Below are 17,894 nucleotides of genomic sequence, written 5' to 3'. Positions count from 1 at the left end.
AGGTACACCGCAGGCAGGGGTACTGGGGGGCCGGGAGGCTAGCAGGCCTTCCAGCCCTCAACAAGTCTTCACTCTATCTGGGCTCTCCTGTGTTCTCCCTCTCTCTCTCTCTCCTCCCCTCCCCCTTTCTCTCTCTCTCTCCTGCTGCTGCTGCTGGCATCCCTGTGAGGCTGCCCTTAAAAGTCCAGTCTCTCAGCCCAAGTATACCCACTTCAGGTGGGACCACTGGGTTCCCTCATCGATCCTAATGGCGGGAGGACAGAAAAGCCTGATACCTTTTACCTACCCTACAGTGACCATCAAATTGTAGTAGTGTTGAAGGATGTAAAGTTCCGGTTGTATTGAAGGAGTGCCAGTTGGATGGACTAGACTGACAAGATTTAGCGGTTATAAATTAGGATGTGTGGATAGTGTGGAAGGGGCTGCTCGTATTAGTTAAGATGAAGTGTATAGGAGTTACTGAGGGAAGAGCAGAGGATGAGATCTGAGGAGAGGAAGTCAAGCAGCAATGAACATTATCTGAAGGATTATCAACATTAAAGTTACAACCTATAGATTTTTCCTATTCCAAAATTTAAATGTTTTATCTTGAATGTTATTAATTTAATAAAATACATTTTTGTACCTTTTGAAATATTTGCAGGCTTTTCCTCCTTTATTTTTTGTTAGTATGGTAAAATATATTGTGCTTTGTATTGTTATGAATAAACACCTTGCATTACAGGAATGTCCCCAAACTGGTAAAACTATATTCTCTTTTATATATACCTATAGACTCAGGTGCCTAAATATTTTGTTTAGTATTATTTAAATTCTTGTTCACAAAAGGTGCGTCTGTAACTTTTTCAGTTTTGGTAAGGTTTCAGCAGTTATCTGTTCAAATTATGCCATTCCACATTTAGTTCTAGATCTATATTAGATATATGGTGAGACTCTCATAGCCTCTGGTTGTTCAACTGCTATCATGTACGATATATTATTTATATGTGAGTGTGTTTTAAGTTATAAAGATATTTTTCTCCATGTTCTTCTGGAAGAACTATCCACCTGCAGACATTTTATTACTTATCTGTTCACATATAAATTGTTTATGAACAACTTCTCTGCATTAGGTGCTATTCTAGATACTTAGGATATATTTGTGAACATAAAAAGATTTCTGCCCTTTTTAGAGCTTGAATTATTTTTTGGAGGGAAGAAAGAAAATAAAAGAGATAACCAATTATCTGATAATACTAAAGGAAAAATAGAAAAAGGAAACAGAATATGAAATTTTGGTATCTATCCACTAGACTTAGAGTCTCTTTTAGAGATGTATAGACACTGTACCAATATTTTTTTAACACCAATTTCTCTTTTTTTTTTTTTTAACTTATGGGGAGACTCAAAAAGTTGAAGTGGTGGCAGAGAATGAGTGTTGCGGGACCAAGAGGCACTGGCATGATTCCTAGTACTGTGAAACAATTCTCCTGCTATTCCATCCAGTGTTTATAAAACTGTCTGTGTGAGTCTGAGGGGAGCCTGAGGCTGATCTGTGACACTCTAGCTGCTTCCCCAGTGTGATAATCACAGTCATTGTGGGCACCTGAGTTGCCTATGTGTTGGTGAGCCTAGTGTCTCAATCTGGTGATTTAGATAGAAGAGGCCTGGACCTAAGCTTTGCCCAGAGGAAGTCAGCTCTGAATTCTTACTTCCTCCATAGTCTGAGCCAGAACTTAAGCAACTACACACACACACACACATACACACACACACAGAGTCATGCATTACAAAATATTTTGATCACAATGGACCGCATATACCAAGTGGTCTCTGTACATGACCTGTGTAGCTATACCATTTAGATTTGTGTACATAAACTCTGGACATTCATAAAATGATAAAATCACCCAAGATGCATATCCCTGTCAGTAAGTAAGATGACTGTATATATTTATGTCTATATCTACGTTGTCCATCTATAGCTATATATGTTTGTGTGTATATATGTGTTATATGTTTGTGTGTACATTTGTCTTTTGGGGATATTTTCCACTAAATTCCTAAAAAAAGGCTATAAATTTGATCATGGAATATTTCATTTCAGTGACTGAGGTTATGTGTAATCTTATCCCTTATCACTTTTCTCCTTAGGCCCCCCCAGCCCAAAACCACTTTTTTTTTTTTTAAGCAAGGTATTGCAGGGCATGGTGATCTATTGATAGAGCGCCCGCTTGCTTAGTTCTTGATTAAAACGCTTTGTCTGTGTGCTCACAGACTGAGACCAGCAGGTTGTTTGAAGCCACATCCCAGATGGTGTTGAGTTTATTTTTAGTGTCTTTCAGATATGGGGAGTTTTACTCTAGGTGCTAGCCTCAAGAACTTTCTATTCCTGAACCTGTTCTTCTGAGAGCCTTTGAATCCCTTTCAGTCTGTGGAAACAAACTTCAGACATGGAGTCAAGTAGGCCTACAGTTGTGGTACCATTCTCCACTCCATTATCTGCTTCTTCTCTACTTTATTTATTTAGGTAAATGGTTTTTTGTGTTTTTTTTTTTTTTAAGATTTATTTATTTATGCATTTAAGAACTGGGGTAAAAACCAGTGGTGTGGGAGGTGAGAGGGTTCACCAGAGACAGAGTGGGGAATAGAACAGAGGCAGACTGACTGAAACACATTGCTGAGGGGGAGCAGTGGGCAAGTCAGGAGAGGTCTGCTGCACCATGTGGGTAGCTCCCTGGCCGGGGATTGAACTTGTGCTGCAGTGGTTGCGGACAGCTTCATAGGTTGTGTCTTAACCCATTGTGCCACCAGGGAGGCCCTAGGTGAACAGTTTTTATATTGATTTGTTTTCCTTTATATTTTACTATTATTATTTATGTTTGCAACAAATGTGTTCAGTCAATATATGAACCCATGCTCCATTTTACCTGGAAACTCTGTTACATCTAAATTGGATGTAACAGATTTTTGTTTATTAGTAAATATGAAATGTAATATAAACAAATAACTTCTCAATTAATCATATTGGCATTTGCAAGAAAAAGTTTTGTTTTGTTTTGTTTTGTTTTAAATAAAAGTTTCTTTCCTCCCTGGTGGCGCAAGGGGTTAAAATGCAACCTATGAAGCTGTCTGCAGCCACTGCAACACGAGTTTGATCCCTGGCTGGCCGGCCAGGGAGCATCCCACATGGTGCTGCGGACCTCTCCTGACTCGCCCGCTGCTCCCCTCAGCAGTGTATTTCAGTTGATCTGCCTGTTCTGTTCCCCACTCTATCTCTGGTGAATCCTCTCACACTCCCGCACGTCTGGCCTGTACGCCAGATCTTGTATGCATAAATAAATAAAAAATATTTAAAAAAAATAAAATGAAAGTTTATTTCTGCCAAATGATAATAGGCAGATAAAAGGTAATATTTTTTAGTTATAGCTCATGATTTTTACTTAAGTTGTTACGTGGAACAATGAATTAGGCACATATACAGTACTTAAGGAACGTTACAATACAGACAATATTGACATATATGTTATAAAAATTGGTTAATCCAAAATGAGCATATAATGTAATGAATTTTTAAAATGGAGCATCTAAATGAGTAGGGGAGGCATAATTTCTATGCAAAGGAATATGAGAGAAATAGCCTTATGAAGTAATAGGATTTGGAACTGGGTGGTTTGTGTGAGGACACCCCAGCCAGAGAGCCATGAGAATAGAGGTCCAAAAGTGGGCAAATTTGTAAACATACAAGAGACTACTTACATTTTCCTGAGCGGAGAAAATAAGTATGGATAGGCAGGGAGCAGAACACATTTCTGGATGAGGAAATACATGCTCCTTTACTGGCCTATGCACCCTATTACCTGAGATCACCCCTCCTTCTGCTGGAGTTAATTCTCTGACCTCTAGTGTCCTGTCTGTATCTGCCTGTTCAAGGTCTGATTCTGTAATCAAAGTCTACAGAAAGGTTTTCTTGACTCATTTGTTTCTTACTCAACTGTTTTTTATCCCCAGGTCTGATTAAAGAATTTTATGTCACATTCTATTCACTTGTTTTCATGTGCTTTGCAAATTATCATCTACTTATTTTATAGCTGTACGTCTAATCTCCTCCAAATAAATTGCAAGCTCTTAAAAATCAGCAAAGACACTTACTACTACCCTGGAACTTCCTCTATACATATTCAGTGTTTTGAACAAAATGTTTTAATTAATAATTTATGTGTTTGAAAGAACATATATTAGGAAAAAATAATCCACATTCTAGGTATTCATTTTTGTTATTTCTTCCTCAATTTTTCTCTATTTCTTTGTGTCTTATGTCATTAAGACTTTCCTACTTGCATTTTGCTTGAACATATAAAGATGTCTATATTCACATATACAAATATGTGTATAACCTATTAAAACAGTACTTCAAGAAGCATACTTTCTAAAAGGGGCAATGTCAGCTCTTTAACGGAATCAAACTATAATTCCTTTATTTCTTTTTAAGGTAAAGACAGCATCTTAGGATGCTGGAAAAGTTAAGTGTCCTTAAAACCATCAATACAGTACTTTTATGTATGTATAAAAGGTAACAACAGTATGTCTAAGAGTTTTTGTGTCTATGTGCCGTCAATCACCTTCCTTCTTTTATTAGCCTCAGATAGAAGATAAACAACAAGACTGACAGCTTTGTGTCCTTTGCCATTTTGTGTCAGCATCACAGACAAGAGGGTATTATGTCATCACTCAAAACTGTCACATTTGGTGTAGTCTTCTATTTGTCTTAAAGACTGTTTTCCTCCTACTCCTCATAAATAAGTTCACAGACCCCTTATTGATTATATATTATTTTACTGTGAAAATATCTTCTCAGAATTAATGTCCTCTTGCCACAGATTAAAGCTTTTATCCTGCTGCTGCTGCTGAAATCTAGACTAATGGTGGTGTTTTGATTTAAAGAAATATTTCTTAAGTGAGTGAATGAGTAAATATGATATGTGGATTTTCTTTTTCAAAATACAAGGACACTAATGAATGTTTACATCTTTGTAACATGTAAGTTAAATGAATTTCCATATTTTAGCGTCTAAACTCATGAAGTATTTAGTGCTACAAGAGATATTTTTTAAAAGTTTAAGTTATGTTTATTTTATGGGGGATCAGTAATTTCTCTAAGTAATGTATGTTTAATCAGAAAATTGATATATGAAGTGAAATAGTGATAAAAATGATGAAGTGGCAAGTATAAGAAGACTGATTATTAGATTAATATGTATTAATATCAACCAGATTAACATGATATTCATTTACTTTTGTCTTTATTTCCTGGATCTTCACCTACTTCCACATTGTATTTTCTTCACAGTGATATTATGGTTTGTTTATTACTGAAAAGTAGTGTAAAACGTGAAGAGATTTATTACTACTTAGCAATCAATTTTAGTAACAAGGGATTAAAAACATAATTTTTATTTTCTATCTTCTAAAATTTTCATGTTTTAAAATAGATATATTGTAAGCATACAAAGAAGCAGGGAAAGAAAACATCTCAGATACCAACACTCCTCTAAATGTTTTCTCTATTATATCATAAAATCAATAACATAGTGAAGACTTCATTTTATATTCCTCAGTTTTTAGTTAGTGTTATGTAATTTCCCTGTGTCAAAGGTCTCCATGCATATAATATGAAGGCTTTTTAATATTCCATCAAGAAGCTTATATTCTAAGAGTGAAAATAAGCCTATTTTTGTGTTTTCGTTGTTATATATAATGTCATAATCTTTAATTTTTTGCATAAATCTGGTGAAAATGAAATGACTTGTACCAGAAGGGAGAGGCCATGGCAATTTTTCCCCAAACAGAGACTTGTTCCTTTGATTTTCTTCCTTTCTGCAATAACATATTTTCCAATGATTTTCTTACTAAAAGGAAATAGGTGGTCCTTTTCTCAAACCTTTCTCTTTTTTCTATTGCAAAATAACGTAGAAGATAAATTGGTTTGTTGTAAAATGTTTGCCTTATAAATTTTCATTCTCATATTTGTGATGAAATTGTTCCTTTCATTAAGGTTGTAATAATTTTTAGAACAAAAATACAGATTAATTATAGGCATAGTAGTTATTCTAATGTGCCTTTAGTTACAAATGCTCTTGTGTTATTTTTCTCAGTAATTTCTATGTGAGTGTTTCTTTTGTTGTTTGTGTTAAGGATTGTCCTCATTCTGAGAGATCTTAAGTTGGTTATGCCCATCATTGTTCCCATTTCACTACACTATGTGATTTTGACACTTTGACAGCTGTTTTACTTGGGCTTGAATTCTTTTGTATTTTTAATCTATCTTCACCACCATTTTTTTTATTGTATCCTGTTTTATATTTCAGATTTTTCCTTTGTGTCTTCATGCTTTTTTAATAGTTTGCATCTCCTTGTGGCCCACTAAGTGTTCTGAACACTCCTTTAATTTTTTTCTGGTTTCTATAGTAAATGTTTGGGATTAAGTCCCTTTCTTTTGATCGATAGTGTTTTTTAGAGGACTGTATTTTTTATTTAACTCATTTTTGTTAGTTATGGTATGCTAAATTCATCAACAAACTCACATATTTAAGGAATTATTTTTGAAAATTTATTTATTTGTGCATACAAGAACTGGGGTACAGGCCAGAGTGCGGGAGTGTAAGAGGATTCACCAGAGATAGAGTGGGGAACAGAACAGGCAGACTGACTGAAATATACTGCTGAGGGGAGCAGCGGGCGAGTCAGGAGAGGTCTGCTGTGCCATGTGGGTAGCTCCCGGCCTGGGATCAAACTTGTGCTGTAGTGGCTGCAGATAGCTTCATAGGTTGCGTTTTAACCCCTTGTGCCACCAGAGAGGCCCCATTTAAGGAATTAAAGCCAATAAATATTAAATTCCCTCTGAAGCGGTGTTCAGTACAAACATTTTTACCAACTTGTGACCTCTCACTCTGGGTAGTCAGTGCTGCTTTTCATTGCCTAGAGCATTTGAAGCCTCCAGTTCAAAACAGAAGGGAGTAAAGCAGGTGGAGAAACTGCAACAAGCCTTTTAAGAATCTCAGTTTTATAAAATATATATATATTTAATATATGTTATATATATTTATTATATGTATGTTTTGTATATATCATATATCTATGGAGATTCCTGAAGGATTCCAGTGGAATGTAACTCTGATATGGCACTAAACTTACAAATCAATTGTGTCCTAGTCCCCAAAGGGTAAAGACTTCTTGTCTGTTGAACTAATTTAGAATTACAAGGACATTTATTAAGTAAAAACAGTACTAAATAGTGCTGTAGATATAAGGCGAACTATCGATCTCTCTGTCTATATATAATAAAATTGAACTTATATATATAATTTAACTATATATATATAATTTAACTTACATTTCATCAGGTTAATCAAGTTACAGGGCTTCACTGCAAAGCTAAGACAAGCCACCCTTCACTGGGATACTGTCTCCTGGATTTAAGTGTGGTGAAGAACACTATTTGTTTGTTTATTTGTTTATTTATACAAGCACTGGGTATAGTCAGAAGCACAGGAGAGTGAGAGAATTCACCAGAGCCAGAGCCAGGGGAGAGCAGAACAGGCAGACTGACAAAGTACACTGCTGAGGGGAGCAGCAGGCGTGGCAGGAGAGGTCTGTCACGCCATGTGGGACCCTTGCTGGCGGCTGGGATTGAACCAGCGCTGCAGAGGCTGAGGGCAGCTTCACAGTCCAGCGCTCAACCGCTGCGCCACCAGGGGAGGCCCAGAACACTTATTTTTTTTGTATAAAACTAGTCATAGTAGCCTAACTCAGTCTTTAAAATAAAGAGATGTACCCAGCTATAGTTCATGAGACATTCAGTAAGTGAATATAACTCCCAATTCCTTTCTTATTCTACAACTGAATGGTAGATAAATCTGTTAGCTTCCAGCACAATCCCGGGTTTATCGTGTTTAATCACAAGTGTTCCCATAGACCTCAATTGTGATCTCAACTGTTCTGTTTTTTCCTAGGATCTCAGATACAAATAAATATTCAGGATCACAGCAATTCTCATGGTACATTGCTACCAAAGTTCTCCCTGTTTCCATATCCTGCTGACATATCGCTTGTGAGTTCTAAACTTCTAGAGTACAATGTACCGCTGCCACGTCCAGATCTAATTTAGATAGCAGATTATTGCTTTTATTTTGCCTAACTTTATTATAACAGAAGAAAGCCTAGTCTCCGTGGAAACAAAATTCTGGTTACTTCAAATACAGCACTATTCAGTACTTTTTTTGCTTAATAAATGTCCTTGTAATTCTAAATTACTTCCAGAAACAAGAGGTCACCACCTTTTGCAGAGAAGAATACAATTGTTTTTTAAGCTTATTTCTGTATCAGACTTAAATCACACTGGTATCCTTTAGGAATCTTCTTACTTTCTTTCAGCAACTTAATTAAGTCAAAGATTTTTTTTTTATTCTTTTTTGGTCCAGTAAAGAAATAAAGAAATTAAAGTCCATTGTAGGTCTGTTCTAAGAGTGTTAGAGAATGTACAAAGGAAATGCAATTTTGTAGCAGTTTACTTCTAAAACGTTTATTTTTCTTTATCCTCTCCTATTTTGGAAGCTTATTTTACACACTCTCTTTTTTCATATGGACCTCATTATTTCAGTGACAGCTCTCTAAGAGAGAGCTAGGGTCTTCTCCCCACTGCAGGCTGGTTGTTGGACAGCCTTAGTATCCAAGGCCAAGTCAAGCTCAAAGCCTTTAAGTCCAGATCTCAGAACTTCATATGAAAGCAGTGGAGTCAACAAGTACAGGGACCTTTAAAGTAGTGCATATCACACTAGGATATCTCTCCTGAGAATTAGCAATAGTGTGTGTTCAGTGCTTTCTCTCTGGGTTTCAGAAAGCACCTCCACAGTGTATCTCATTTCAACACAGCTACAAAGTAGGAATTCAAGGTAACTGCTGAACTATTATATTTAATGCAATAGAACATATTGTGCTCTTTTATTACAGATTTCGCATGATGTGTCTAATGCGATGTATTTTTTTCTCACCTTTTCAGTACATTTTAGAATATTACTTTTGTGTATTAATGAAACAGTCCTTTTCTATACTCATTCCTAAAAGGCTTTTATCAAATTAACTTTCATCTGTTACATTGACTATGTCTGGGACTTCCAAGCTACAATATTTTAATTATGCATTGGTGTCACTTTGCCTTAAAGTTCCCCCTCATTTATTCATATAATTCAGTATATATGTAACATATATACACATAAGTATATATTTATAAATTGTATGGATTTACATATGTATAACAGAAATTAAAATGCATATTTTACATATGTACTATATATGTATAATAAATGTGGAGATTTTTGAAATTTTGAAATTTTATATTTTAGTTGTATATGTTAAAATATGCTGCCTCTTCCTTTTTTTTTTCCTTTTTTTTTTAAGATTTATTTATTTATTTATACAAGTACTGGGTACAGTCAGAAGCATGGGAGGGTGAGAGAATCCACCAGAGCCAGAGTGGGGAACAGAACAGGCAGACTGACCAAACACACTGCTGAAGGGAGCAGCGGGTGGGGCAGGAGAGGTCTGTGGAGCCATGTAGGACCCTCACTGGCGGGCGGGGATCGAACTGGCCCTGCAGAGGCTGCAGGCAGCCTTGCTGCCCAGCGCTCAACTGCTGCACCACCAGAGTAGGCCCTTTTTTATTCTTATCTCTGAATGCATGTATAAGAAATCAGTATACTATGCACACACATATTCAGATACAGCACTATTTTTGAAAAAAAAATATGCATCATGATATACATGTTATTTAGTATCAGGAATTTTTTTCTTTGAGGTGACATTCATTTACAACATTGTATATGATTCAGAGGTATAGTGTAGTATAGTAATATACTCCTGAAAGTTGTGATGCCCTTCTTTTCATAGTCACAGAATTTACCTGTCATTTGCTAAAATTAATAAAAGTAATGTGATTTCCATGCATTTTTACATTTGTCAAACTTCTAAAAGTTGGCATATAACAATGTGATTTCATGTTTTAAAAAACAGTTTATATAACTGAGATAAAGAAAAACCAAATTATATAAAAACATTAAAACAATTTAATTTTAGAATGTAGGATGCAGCTGCCTTTTTATTTATGCATTTATGCTTTTACTTGTTCATTCACTATCTTATACAATGGAGAAATTGGAATTTCACCCAAAGCACTATACTAATTGCTATGGGTAGAAGGGAGCCATTTTATTTATGGCTGAATGCTTCAGGAAATTACCAAGTAATGAGATAAATGTTATATATCTGCATATAAATAATGATCAAGGTAACAGTCACCTTTAATCTCTCATTACTTCAACAAATTATTACTGAACTTCACATATATTCCTACCTAGAAGCCTAAAGGAAGATGTTAATGTCCTTGGCAATAGTCAAGAAAACGATATGTTAATTAGTTTAAAAGATAAGTATAACCTGGGGCTGTACAGAAAGAATATAAGAAAGAGGTATGGATTGTACACCATATATTCATAAATGCATATATATATTTCTAAATGTTATTTTCAGAGGGGATAGAGAGATGGACTAGAAAAATAAACATTGTACAGATAAACATGTAAGACTTACTGTTACATGCCAAAGTGTTGGAATGTTATCTCACAGAAGGGATAATACTGTAGGGATATATGTGTATTATGTAAGTGGTTTGTTTTCAAAGCTTTAGGAATTTAACAGAGTGAAAGGGGGAAGGATTTTCCATCAGGATAGTTCATAAGAAAAGACTTTAGCTAAACAAGAAGACCTCAGCACAGACAGACTTGAAAGTAGAAATGCCATTCAGTTTGCATTCATTCTTTAAACATATTCATAAATTTCTATTGCCACATGTATTAATTTTTAGTTCATTTTAGGTTTGGTGACATTTTCTTTTTTCAAATGTTTCATAATAACAGATTTCAAATATAGGCATAGTAGTGGCTTTTTGTCTTCTGTACACTTGAAGTAAGAAAAGCTGGCGTTTTAAAATTGAAATACAACCGCTAGAAAAAATATCCTTCAAATAGTGACACAATTTTCAGATTTATTGCTTGGGTTCTAGCGGCATTTCTATTCTAAAACTCCATTTACTATGATTTCAGTAAAAATCCAGTCCCAGCTGAAACTTGGTATACCAAATATCAGCTCTGAAGCAATGGTTGTTTTTACCAATTTTCCAGAAGATTGATTTAGATTGTTTTATGTTGTATGACTGTAAAAGAACAAAATAGAAAAGGATCCACTAACTTGATGTTTTATTCTGTGTGTGTTAACTCCTTTAAATCTGGGAATCCAGAGACCTATTACAAATAGTGTATATAGCTTATAATCAGTATATGAGTGTACTATTAGCAAATAAAATATTTAGGTTATTGATAAATGAAAGAACACCTTTATAATAAGAGTGTTTTGATTTCCTTCCTTATCATGCCACTTTTACAATAAATAGATGTCATAGATGTCAATATACCACTTGTAAAGTCTCACAAAGGTTAAGCCTTTAACCTGTAGTCCATTTGAAGCTCTATTAAAACTTATACTTATTTTTCCTTTTTGATTTGCTAGGATAGATATTTAATCAGCAGAAAAATCAATTTGGTATAATAATAATACACTGACCCACTAAAACTTTAATCCTTTGTTCAGGTTCTTACCCTTGGAGACAGAAATTTCACTGAAAACAGGGAGAATAACATGAATCATTTTGGTTGATAATCAGTTGCAGAGAAATCAGTAGTAGGCAAAGCAAAGTGGGCAGTTAGCATAAGTCAAGAACAAAAGTCTGTTGCAGACTTTTGGAAACAAAGCTGAGTGCTGATCTGGGCAACTTAAAAATATCAAAGTCAAAATCATGTGAAGAAATCTGCTATCAGACATCAGGCAGCAAAATAAAACTGGATGTTGAGTCAGACATGGACAGCATTTTTACTTTTCATCCCTTCTTAAAGCAGAACCTGGTTTACTATAATTACACCTGGGCATTGGGGATGTGAGCTGAGAAAAAGGAGAATGATGTCTGATACATGAATGTATGGCTTTTGAAATCCCATCACTCAAGCTTAACAAATCAGAACTTACTTGGTTGGATATATATTAATTTTATAAGAACTTTTAAATATATGCAACAATTGTTTTGGTTAAAGTCCTACATGTGTAGGATGGTATGCTTGTAGGATGGATATTTATGTTTGCTTGGGAATTTACCTAGCCTAGATGACACCTGAAGTGACCTCAATCATCTTAATGTAGGCTATTTTCTTTTGTACTTGTCTACAAAATTTAATGATGAAATCACATGCAGTATATAATATTCACTTAATAAATGGAATTTTCTGAAATGATGTCATATGCACAATTATAGAATGCTATATGCAAAAGATTAATGATCCATTTGATCATTTATTCCATCAAATTATTGATGGGCATCTGTATGCATCATGAGATGTGTGAAGTCCTGTAGGAAATACAAAGAAATTTATTTATTTTTTAATATATTTTTTTAAATTTTTATATTCCCCATACAATTGCGAAACCCTTATTTTGACCCCAATCCCTCCCCTCCCCGCCCCCCACCTCCCATAGAGTGGATCTGATTCATAGTTGTTTGTTGATTTTGATTTTTACTTTCTTATAGTTATTCTTTTTCCTGGTCCCTTATTTAAGTCTTCTAGATTCCTGCTATGAGTGAGACCATCCAGTATTTTTCTTTTTCTTTCTGAAAGAAATACAAAGAAATTTAATGTAATCCTGAGTGGGAGAAGTTTTATGTTAAATGGCTAACTATGAAAAAATGCAAAAAACAAGGAATTATTTGCTGCATTTAATACTCTTAATAGTGATTGCACAATGAAGTATTTTTTCAATCATTATTTAAACACCTTAAAATATAAATAACATTATTGCTCATTTAAAGATATTTGAAAATGTTTCTTCAGAAAGTTTGTGATGATTTTTACAAATATCACAAGTAAGGAAGGAACATTTATTCAAGTGCAAATTGAATCAGTTTGCATCCTAAATTGATCAGGTTCTTAGATAATGTCAGATAAATTCAATTGTACTATTTTTATTAAGTTAATTTGTTTTAAAGCTAATTAATATGCAACTTATTGACTGTGCCAGTAACTTCTGTTAGGCATGATTATAAAATGTGACTAAAATCCTGCAGTAATTGTTTTAGGATTTTAATTTTACCCAGCGTGTATTCCAAATATGCATTTGTATGATTGATGAATCATTTACCAGTGGTATATTGGGCAAATAATTTTTATCCAGAGTTAACTACTATTTAATAGATTCTTACTCATTGGTCAGTATTTCTTATTCGAAGCTGAGATTAAATTCTCCAGAGCTCAGAGATTTTAAGCATTAAATCTCCTCACCAATGGGTGGCAGGCACCTGATGGCTGATGAGGTGTGACCTCAAAGCAGCCTACGTAACCCGTTAGCTTATTTTTAATCTCAAATATGTGTGAGCAGTTTCTCCTTTATACCTTTATTACACATCCTCCTTTCTCTCCAATTATTCCTATTACCCATGCTCTCTTCTCTTCAATTATTCCTAAGGTAATATATTTTTATAGTGAAATATCGGACGGTTTTTTTAATTAAACTTTTAGATAGTGATGAACATTCTTCAACTTCCCTTCCAAATGATCAATATTCTGTGTGCTCAAAGGAAAAAATAAAAAATAAAACATAAATTGAGTTTACTTCAACTGACAATATGACACCTCTTCATTTGGGTTCTGTATATATTTGGGACTTAACTATGTAGAAAAGTGAAATGATATGCATGGTTTCCAATTTACTACTACCTTTTCTGTTCATTTGGAAACTATGAGGTAATATGAAAAAAGCTTCAGAGAGCACACATTCCGTATTTCAGATTGCTTTGCTGTGAACTTCACAGTTGTTAAAAAAAAAAAAAAAAAAATGTAGCATGATGTTCCCAGCTCGTTGATGCTCAATGGTGTCTAAAGGGGACACTTTCTTCTTTTTTTTTCTTTTTTTTTTGACTTCTCTCCCCTAGGGGATCCTGTGGAGCTATATTGAACAGCACTTCCAGGTTCAGTTATTTTACACTCTGCTCTTGTCATATGCAGAGACTCGTTCTCAGCTTCAGTGCAGTAGCCATTCACTGTATTGTGCAGGGTGCTGAGATGAGCAAGACAAGGATCCTACACGTGGAATCCCATAAGTTACAGAGCACCCCTTTTTGGCTATTCAAAATTTTCTTTCATTCTCTCATACTTGAAAGGCTATGATAAAGCAAACTGCCCATGACATCATAAGCATTCATGTATTTGATTAACATTGTGGTTGTGAGATTCTTTTAAAATATTCAGCCTAATGAAAATTCCTTAGTGCCTCTTTTGTTTTGGAAATGAATTTATCAAGGAAATTGACACATAAATAATCCCTGTTAGAATTTTGTCAATTTCTTGGTTGTTGGGAATATGTTTTGAGATTTTGAATATACCTTCATATATTTCTGTTCTCTACTGCTTAACCATATCCTTTATATTTTCACACAATCATTACCTCCATGTAACACCCAGCTGTCTGAGACACAGAATATATAAATGACTTGCCTACTTTATCTGGTTAGTCAATAACAGCATACATTAAAATGTAGGTATATTGCTTTTCAGGACCAAATTTTTAGTGAAGGCTGGTAAGGATCGCAAATCAGTTATAAATACATGATTTGATAAACAGAATTGAGATATTTAAGACAAAAATATTTAGATTTTCATCAGGGAACTAAACACAAAATATTTAAGATATATTTCAAAGAACTTTACGTAACACATGATGTTACTCAGTTCTTATCACAAGTCAAAGTTGGGGAGATGAATCAAGATACATTATCAATAGGAAACCTGACCTCATACAAATTCCTAGAACCTCTGTGTTGGTTCCAGAATCAGTGTCTTTAGCTTTACGCCATGCAAATGATTTATATATTAAAGTTTTTTGTTTGTGTATATTGAATAATTCAGTTTGACTTCTGTGGTATTACATAGTTTTCATGTAGTGATATGACCAAAAAACAGTTAAATTTATTTTGCCAAGAGTCACTGGAAATTGTAAGCTCTATCTTTCTGTCAGTGGGACCTATGTTAGAAGAAATGAAATTGAACACAGGGGGTGAGTAACATGTTGTACCCATAGAATATCATGGCAGGAGCCTGAGGTTTTTTCCCTCCTTTTGGTGACCACTTTTTCTAAAAATCTTAGCAATATGTGATAAATAAGTTTTAAAATAAATCATAGCTTCGAAAAGTGGTTGATATAGCATGAATTCCTATTCGGGAAAGAACAAATCTGTGTCCCACTGTTTTCCTCTAGCAACTGAACAAGCCATATATATTAAAAGCATATAAGGAGACAGAGTATAAAACAGACATCTTTTTGTAATGTGTGCTGTATCCTAATGGAGTCATGAAAACAATCATACTCAGGCTTGTCTTATTTTTTTATATTCAATAAAAATAACTTCAAATTTTCACAAGTCTATATCTCTTAAGAAATTAGAGTTAAAAAAGAATGAGAGCACAGGGACTATCATCATTAAAGTGTTATTCAAGTGTATGGGAGCATGAGGTAATAAAATATATTTAAAATCATGAAAATTTAGAATATACCTGAGTATTATATGTTCATAATTACTCATTTCTCTCACAAAGCATATAAGGGAAGTTGCAGGCAATTTAAGAATATGTGACAGTTAGGATTTCTACTTGTACTCTGTGCCAAATGCGTACAATGAATTTTAAGCTTTGATGGCCTAACCATTTCCCTTACTTCATCAAATGTGAATTTTTTATTTATTTTTTATCACAGATTCATGCCCAATTTTAAAAAAATAATGCAGAAAGTATGCATGTAGCCTTTACCCAATAACACCCTGCAAAGATATCACAAATGGCAAATTGACATGGGTAGAGTCCACCAATCTTAATTGGATTTCACAATTCTTAGATTCAGACATCCATCACCACAATCAAGGTACAGATAGTTGCATCTCCAGAAGGATCTCTTGTGATATTCTTTTAAACCCTTTCTGCATCTATCCCACTCCCATCCCCCCTTACTGTTCTTAATCCTTGATAACAACTCTCTCTTCTCCATCTCCATAATTTTGTTATTCCATGACACTATATAAATGAATTCCATCTTATTTTATAAAGTTTTTGAGTTCATTATTTTATATAATCTTAGTGTTTGTGTCTGCTATTGAAATCTGCATATGTGATTCAGCAGAGTCTACTAGTAACTGTTTTACCAATTCCAGGAATGTATATAAAATCCTATTTCCATTAGCTTCCTTTGCCCTGCCCATATTTTCTCAAGTATTCCTTTTATATACACTGAACACAATATCAGTTGATGTTATAATTTTAATTTCAACCATCACATGATCAAGAAAATTATAAGAAAAATAATCTATCTTATATTTACCCATTTTTTTCAGTTCTTTTTTTTCCTGATGTTTCATGAGTCTTTTCTGATTGATTTTTTTTTTCTTTAAGACAGATTTACTAGAGATGAGTGTTCTTAGTTTTTCTTTTTTACAAATATATTTCTTTCCCTTGATTCCTGAAAATTAGTTTCAATGGATAAGAACTCATTGTTAAGAACTCATTTCTATCAACACTTGAAAAACATGCCAGACCCCCTGGTGTCTGTGATTTCAAATGAGAAATCCGTTGGCATTTGCTTATCCTCTGGATTCTGTACATTTATTTCTTTAGCCAATTTTAAAGTTCCGAACATTATGTCTTCAAATATTCTTTCAGTCCCATTCTCCTTTTCATATGGAGCCAAGGATGGGTATTTTATTGTCAGTCCTGAGGCTCTTCCCTCCCTCCCTTCATCTCTTCCTCCCCTCCACTCTTCTTTCTCTCCCTCCCTCGCTACCCTGATTTTAATCAGTTTTCTTTCTTTTATAAATATACACAATGGAATATTACTCAGCAATCAAAAAGATAAACTCATGCAATTTGCAGCAACATAGATAGAGCTGGAAAGGATCATGCTCAGCGAAATAAGCCAGAAAGAAAAAGAAAAATACCAAATGGTCTCACTCATAGCAGGAATCTAGAAAACCTAAATAAGGGACCAGGAAAAAGAATAACTATAAGAAAGAAAAAATCAAAATCAACAAACAACTATAGACCAGAGACACTCTGTGGGGGGAGGGGTGGGGAAAGGAGGGATTGGGATCAAAATAAAGGGTTGCAATTGTATGGGGAATATAAAAATAAAATTTAAAAAATAAATTAATTTAAAAAATAAAATAAAATCCAATTTCTGCCTTTGTTCAGATTGAGTGAATTCTATTGCTTTGTCTTTAAGGTCACTAATTCAGCCCTCCACCATGTCCTCAGCATTATTGAGTCATCCCTGTGATTTTTTTTTTTTAGTTTGGGCATTGTATTTTTGACTTCTAGAAATCCATTTCTTAAAGTGAAGTAACATGACATTATAACATATAAGTTTTCAGTGTGCATCATTGAGAATCAACATGTATATATATATTACATTAAGTTCACTGCTGAAAGTATAGTTCCATCCTTCATATCGTTGTCCACTTTGACCCACTTCCATCTTCACTTTTGGTAACCACTAATTATAGTCCAAAATTTTATTTCTGTTTTGTTTAGTTCATTTCTTTGTTTTCTGTATATACCATGTGTGAGTGAAAACATAACAATGTTTGTCTTTCTCTGACTGGCTATTTTTGCTAAACATAATACTCTAGGTCCATTAAAGTTATTGCAGATAACAGGATTTTATCTTTTTATACCTGAATAGTATTCCACTTTATGTATGATATCTTTTTTATTCATTAA

The 17,894-nt window shown here is 34.2% G+C and overlaps 1 protein-coding gene across 4 annotated transcripts in view; it reads left to right on the top strand.

Annotated features, from left to right (window-relative positions):
• The window catches only part of CADM2 (cell adhesion molecule 2), a 249,974-nt gene that overhangs the window by 96,209 nt on the left and 135,871 nt on the right, over positions 1–17,894 (top strand). Inside the window, exon 1 of one of the 4 annotated variants that reach the window (XM_054700701.1) lies at positions 8,011–8,089. The exons of the other annotated variants lie outside the window; for them this stretch is intronic. The gene's annotated coding sequence lies outside the window, so the exon portion shown is untranslated. Of the gene's footprint in view, positions 1–8,010; positions 8,090–17,894 lie in introns of those variants that run through there. 4 annotated transcript variants of the gene reach the window in all.

Source organism: Talpa occidentalis, unplaced genomic scaffold, assembly GCF_014898055.3.
Source record: "Talpa occidentalis isolate TD23 unplaced genomic scaffold, MPIMG_talOcc4v2.1 talOcc4.4, whole genome shotgun sequence".
NCBI lineage: Eukaryota > Metazoa > Chordata > Mammalia > Eulipotyphla > Talpidae > Talpa > Talpa occidentalis.
Note: the sequence above shows the minus strand (reverse complement) of the source record. Positions and strands in the feature narration are given on the sequence as shown.